This window comes from Arctopsyche grandis, chromosome 13 (assembly GCF_051622035.1).
Source record: "Arctopsyche grandis isolate Sample6627 chromosome 13, ASM5162203v2, whole genome shotgun sequence".
Taxonomy (NCBI): Eukaryota; Metazoa; Arthropoda; class Insecta; order Trichoptera; family Hydropsychidae; genus Arctopsyche; species Arctopsyche grandis.
The window spans coordinates 18,390,751-18,398,078 of NC_135367.1; the positions used below are offsets into that span (position 1 = coordinate 18,390,751).

The 7,328-nt window shown below is 32.0% G+C and overlaps 1 protein-coding gene across 1 annotated transcript in view; it reads right to left on the minus strand.

Moving 5' to 3' along the window:
• Positions 1–2,066, minus strand: part of LOC143921739 (scavenger receptor class B member 1-like) — a 48,334-nt gene extending 46,268 nt beyond the window's left edge. Inside the window, exon 1 of the mRNA XM_077445112.1 lies at positions 2,004–2,066. The gene's annotated coding sequence lies outside the window, so the exon portion shown is untranslated. The remainder of the gene's footprint in view (positions 1–2,003) is intronic.
• Positions 2,067–7,328: the final 5,262 nt, after the last annotated feature.

A 7,328-nucleotide genomic window follows, 5' to 3' on the forward strand; every position in this document is an offset into this window, starting at 1 on the left:
TGGAAAAATATATACGAGTGCTATTTATGTTGAACTTTCTAAAACATTGGACGAATAAGCGGTATGTTAATGAGAAAGTGTACATTAATTGAAGCGATCGAGTAATTTACAACGTGCACAAGCAATTCGCGTCGCCACTTTTCGCGGCAAATCACGATTTTTCAAATTTTGGAAACGAAAACGGAAAAAAAATGAGAATAAACCATCCGTGCGTCTGGCATATGTCATGTCGGAGAAGTCAGACTGTTGTTATTATTATTTATTTTTGCGAAAAACACTTTCATTCGCGTACGACCCACTTCGAAAACAAAAGCGATTCTATTAAGCATTTGTAGAAAAAATATAATAATCAAAACGCATTTTCTATCAATTGTATTGTGTGTATGTATTTATTTTTTGTACGGTCGAATTTTCCTAACGTAATATTGGCCGAGGCGCGCGTAATCTTCTCGAAATGTTGTAAGACGAGTCGATTAATTTTTTTCGTATTATCTTTTTTTTTTATTATTTTCGACCGTTGGCCAACGTTAAAAGGAACTGAACGATTATCAACATGTAAAGTATTATTTCGCCATGATCACTTGGTAATGTAACGTAATTATAATAATTGCAATCGCCTTTATAGTCGAACATTTCCGAGTTCTCCGAGATGAGATGTCTTATTGTCGGTAATATTATTACGTGTTTTTATTCGCATCGCATCACAGGTGAATCATAACAATCGCCAATGTGGATAAAGATAATGGTCATTGTTTGTTAAGAATGGATCTAACGATGGGTCTTTAGGTACAATATAATATTGTAACAAACTGTGAAAATGTCGTTAACAAAGAAAAGCTCTCTGCAAATTTGTGGCTTATTTTTAATAAGAAAATCGTGGGTTTTTTTTCATATAAGAATAGAAAAGATACCATTATGACGGTCAGTTTCAATTTAAACTTTTATATATATAATGCTATCGATTAGTGGAGAACGAAGCACCATCAAGAGCGTGTGTAATGCTTTCACTAAATTCAATTTTGACCTTTAAAATTTAAATATCCTATGATACTACTATGTACTTTGATTCCAAATTAAAAAAAATCTACATTCAAAGTAATCACAATTTGATTCAAATTTTATTTATTTATATAAGATGATAATTTTATGAATATATATTTCTTTTGTTTACATAGTGATGCAGTTAAAAATCCATATAAGAGAAATTATACATAATCGTATCAATAAAATTATGTAGCACAACTTGCAAACAAAAGGCTTTATTAGTTGTGTAGAATTATTTAGATTATGTATTGGTAAAACTGACGACTTGGATCATAGATATAAGGGGCCAAAGAGAGAGGATTCATTATATAATATTAAGGACAATTTTCAAGGAAATCTTCTACCAAAATAATGCATTTCCAAATTATTCAAAGATTCAAATATTTTGAATGGCTTAACAGGTAAATTTTTAATGATCCTTTTAAAATTAAAAATAAAGTGAATGACCCTCGACTGTTGCAATATTTAGATTTCAAACTATTGCTTAGAAATGTATCGTATAGAAATGTATAGATTTATTTTCATAATATTCTAATTAGAATAAAATATGTATAGAGAAATGAACGGATTTTTATTTTTACTTTCCATTTTGTATTGGAAATGAATATTAAAACGCTGTTAAATGGCATTTAAATATTTTAAAATAATAAAATATGTGTTGTAATAGGCGTTCGATGTTGTTCACTGGCACAAAGGCGTTGTCGTTCGTGGTAGCGCGAACGCCGGTTTTTTTGAATTTGACAGTTGCCGATCTATCGACCATCGACACACCCCACACCGCGAAAGGGAATAGATTTGTATTTCACTTTTATCCCGTCGAATAATGCACGGCGGGCACGTTCTAAAAAGCTTGTATATTTTATTAGAATATATAAGTATTTTTGCAAATATGGAAATATTTGTATTGTAAATATAAATATATGTAGGTTATAAAGCGGTATGCTTGTTGTGTTATGTACGTTTGTAATCGAGATCGGAACGCGCACACTCAACCGACAGGACCACCTCTCCAAGACTGAGTCGTCGTTCGGTCGAGCGATGCCAAGAAATCAGTAGTGGCTTGTTTGCGCCTCGGGCCTTTCTTACCAGTTGCTCTCAATCTGTGGCCGCTGCTGCTGGAAGACACTGAGTGAAGCTATAGTTTAAGGAAGCCAACCTTATATTTAAAAAAATAATTTTCATTTAAAACGTGATCCTCCTTCCCTCTGCTTACATAGATATCATTCGAGCCCGAATTTCATACATAGCTAAGACTACAGAAAATCCCCTTATAACCAGGGGCGTCTTTCAGCTTTTCCCAGGAGGCGGGGCAAAATTTTTAACCAGTAAGGAAAGACTTTCTAGGGGGGGGGGGGTATTATATTAAAAAAATGAGTGTATGTGAATTTTGACTATTTCTTTTAATCGTAAAGTAATAGAAAGGCAATCCTATTCAAAAATTTGTTTCGTAGGATAAACGAGTTTTACAAATGTCTTTCAAAGCAAGACAAACAACAACAAAAAAATATATATGGGAGTTAACATTTTTTTTTCTGGGAAAAATCTACGTGCTTATACCCGACAACGTTATAAAGTATTTCAATATTCTATTTTTGTTGGTTTAGTATTTTAATTCAAATTCAAAATTGTATGTACATTAAACAACGTGGATAGTCCCGTTCAAATCCCCCCAAATGACGCCCCGCTTACTACACAGTAATTATGTAAATAGATTGTTTCTATAAGAAAGTATTGACAATCTTATAAGATAAAATGAAAATTTATCGCATAATAAGAGGATTTGGCCTTATTATAAAAAATTCTATGTACTTTAGTAGTGTCCTGGTGTACATACATACTTGGACACTTGATAAAAAGTTAATTTTTAAATCCATGAAGTGAAAAGATCGATCATCCTTAGCTAATTATTACCGAACTCGATTGTTGCCGCTGTCTCTTCTTATTTCATCTTTAAAGAGACTTGAACGCGAATGCGAACAACGGACCAACGAACTGCGCGAAATGGTGGCGTTGAAGAAAATAAAAAATACAAAAGAACAAATAAAATAATACATGCGTTTGCCTGTCAGTTTGCGTGACCAAATAAGCCTTTTAAATACGCATATACCGTCTTTCCCTGAAAATAAAACCCGGTCTTTTATTAATTTTACACTTGAAAACTGCACTACAGCTTATTTTCTTTATACATATGTACAACGATTTCTCATAGAATCCTTTACAATCATGATAGAACTTATTTTCGGGGTAGGTCATATTTTCGGAGAAAGACAGTAGCATATATGTATGTATGTTCCAGTCGAAGTGTATACCAGTTATGATATATTTTGACTAGTTAGAATATATTCCATCTAACCTGGTACCAACTACCGTTATAGTTGAAGTGTATTTTCAATTGTAATATATTTTGACTAGTTGGAATATATTCCAACTAATATATTACAACTGCTGGAATGGAATTCTAAATCAATTGTAAAAACACCAGAGCTGTCAAAACTCAACTGCTATATTACAAAGTGGCGCACATTATTAAAAGTGTATTTGTTCTTGTAAAGATGTAATTTTCTAGTTGAATTGTATTCGAATATGAATAGCCTAAAACACCAGTTGGAATATTTTACAACTGAAAATACACTTTGACTGTAACATATGCATACATAGATGAGTATTTTCTTCAGTTGATCTAGAATATTATTTCCGCATATCTAATTTTGACCTCGTACTAGTTCATTGGAAGAAAACTTGATTTATAAACTAGCAAAGTTGTAAAAATGGTAATCTATCAAAAATTAATCTCACAACTGTTCCAATGTGGATAAAATAGCTATAATAACAATTTATATAATAAAGTTTATAACTGATAACGTGATAGTTGATCTCAATATCGAGTTTTGATTCATCGGGCATGATAATAATAAAAGTTTGAATTCATGTAAGCGGGTGGATAGTACAAAAAAATGTTGCAGAAGATCAAATCAAATCATCAAAACCGTTCTAATGGGTGACCATACCGGAATTTAAAATATGAACCCGTGACTTTTCAGACTTTGAATTATGAGAGCTTATTAGGATTTGATTATAATATTCGTTGCATAAAAATGCCAGTGAAAGTATTCTAAGTTAGGAGCTTTGGCTTGGTAACATCTGCTTCAAGTTGATATTACCCAGGTATGTGTGTCTAACTGTACGTGCCGGTAACTTTGTGATTTTCATCTGCACTTTACACATACACACACACACATACGAACAAACACAACAAATATAATCAAAATAATATTCACTAGCACAAAAGTATCAATCAAATGCCGAAAAAAAAAATTATCTTCGTCATGTGAATGAAAATGTGAAAGGCGTTCGATATGTAATACTAAGGTATTATGAACATTTGAGGAGTGTGACGTTGATTGAGCTAATAATGTTGAAGTTACACTGGAGCTATCCGATACTTGGAAGTCCAGGTTGAGTTTTAATTAGCGTTTCGTAACGAAAGTGCCGAAAATATAGTAAGAAAACTTGTTGTCCAACTGGAGAGTTTCGGTGACGACCGGTGAAAGTGACGCAGAAGGCGATCGAGCGAACCATCGACTGGAATATCATATCGAATGATGGCTGAAGTTTTGAAATGCTTTTTCATGAGCAGTCCCATGTGAAATGGTTGCCAGAAGTGATGATGGGACACGCGAATAGTCTTGCATGTGCATTCTATTCCACGAAGGTTTTGATGATGGTTTTTGTTCACCTATTACACAAACTTCTATAACTTATAGCGAAGAATCTACAAGATTGTATGTTTACTAATTCCAGCATGCTGAGAGTTGTGGTATTATTTTACATACAAGGATTTTTATGTTCAAATCATTTTCAAAGATTATATTATATATGTATTATATAGTCTTTCGGGGACCTAATATATGTATACACATTTAACATATGTATCTATATATGATTCAAATATTCAAATATGTAGATATATCAATTTGGAAATCAACAAATTATCTACCTATACATATCTATATGTTTGGTATGTTTTATGTTAACAAGCAACCTTCACAATTTAAAAGATTTAGTAAGGTCTTATAAACTGGAAATGACAGTTTATATTATGTATTTATAATTGTAAGATTGACAAGGTTATATTCAATTGGCAAAAAAATTTGTGGAAAATTACTAAATACAAAAATGGTCAGTAAGTATTCATAAAAGTTGTCATTAAAATACATTAAGCGGTCAGTAAAGAACAAAAAACAATATTTTATATTATGAGACACCACATATGCTGAATTATCTAATTGTAGAATCTCAGTATGGTCCAAAAACCACTATTCTATTTGACCAGGACCAAATATTTTTTTATATTCAAATAATTAAATATTTGTATCTTATATTTTAGCTTAAAGCACTTTTTTAGCAATAATTCATTTGTTTTTTACAGGATTGTTCAACGCGTATAGTGATTTGATTTGTATTCATATGTTCCGATTATCTTAATACTTAAACTTAAAACTCTCCACTAGCATGTGTTTTAAGTTAAAATAATGCATAATCTGCGAGGATAATTTTTAATTAGCTATAAAAATTATTTTATCATGTATATAAAGTTGAAAACAAATAACGGCTGAAGCAGAGCCGTCATTCCAAGGTGGATATCATTCTCACGCTGACCGTTGATCGCGGCGCGTACTGAATTTCCGCTCTCTGTCTCTCTCGCATCTGTGAGGCACATGTACATATATATGTACAAGGAGTTTCCCGCGAAAATAATCATTTCTGTTGATATTGATCAATATTTTTATTTCATAATGACATAATTCGAATCATACAGATTTTGATAAGGAATGAAAAATATATGAAGAGCTTGAATTCAGTATATTTTGAGACATAAAATAAAATATAATTTCTGGTATCCATCACAGTACGACAAGTGTTAAAGACACAACGAACTGTTCATACGAGTTTCCTTCTATTGAATTACTGCCTATTTAATTTAAGCCATAACTCATTTATATAAATTACTGATTATTTAAAATGATTTAAGACCATTTAATTTATCAACTGACCACAAACATACTGACCGATGAATACAAACCATTTATAGCACTAACTGACCGTTTTGGTATATTACTGATTTCATTTACTTACCGAAAAGAGGAATTAGTAACCGACCATTTAAATACAGGCCTATTCGATTTTCGGAAATTTATAATCACAAATTACTTGAATGAAAGCCTTAAGATTTGATATTCTGTTTTTAACATCATCGTCATTTACAGCCATTCACCATCCACTGCTGGATTAAACCCTCCCCAAAAAGCTCCCATTCGTCTCTATTTTGCACAACTCCCATCCATCTCACTCCTCATTTTATTTTTAATTTCGTCCACTCATCTTCCTTTCACCCATTTAAATTCTCTCGGGTACCATTCCAGCACTTGCTATGTCCATCTTTCGTCCATTATTCTAGATATATCCACTATCCTTGTCATACTTCTCACCCACGTATTCCATTAGATATCTCTCCTCGTTATGCCGAGCATACAGCGTTCCACACTTTTTGAATGCATTGGGTATAATCTTTTAAATGAATATTTTTTTGCTCAAGCCATTCTGAATCTATCTTTATATGCATGTAATATATCTGGAAATATCACATAGACGTATCAACTCATATTGACATTGATAATTTTTGCCTTTTTTGCGATTGAATCGTAAATTCAGAGTGCAAAGTACAGAGAGTCCATTTTCAATATATAATGTTCATCGAAGAGTATTAGAATAACCAATCTATGGTTTCTATATGCGATTTTATATTATTTATTTCGGATGTTATTCCAAATTCTTATTCAATTAAGATCACCATAGACTTGACACCATTTAAAATGACAAGAAAAGAAAAATGATTGTGTAATTTTTTCCGGCAAGCGTTATTGCCCTTTGGATTTCGTACAAGATGAGTTTCACACATTGCCTCGAATTTATAATACCACATTAAATCCAACGATACAATTGAGAAACACATACGATTTTCAAATGCGCATACATTATTTCGACTGTACCAAAGAGCAGAATTTATAAAACAAAACCGCATAAACACACTTACTATACGAAGAAGTTAGGTAATGTAATACATTTTAATAATAATTAATGCAGAGATTATATAATGCAGAAATGTCGGCCGACTTTTCAATTGCAAATTTGACAATAGAATCCCGCATAACCAGTCAGATAATAGACCAGACGTGTTAACACCTATTATAAAGGCATATCAACATAATCGGTATATGTATTTT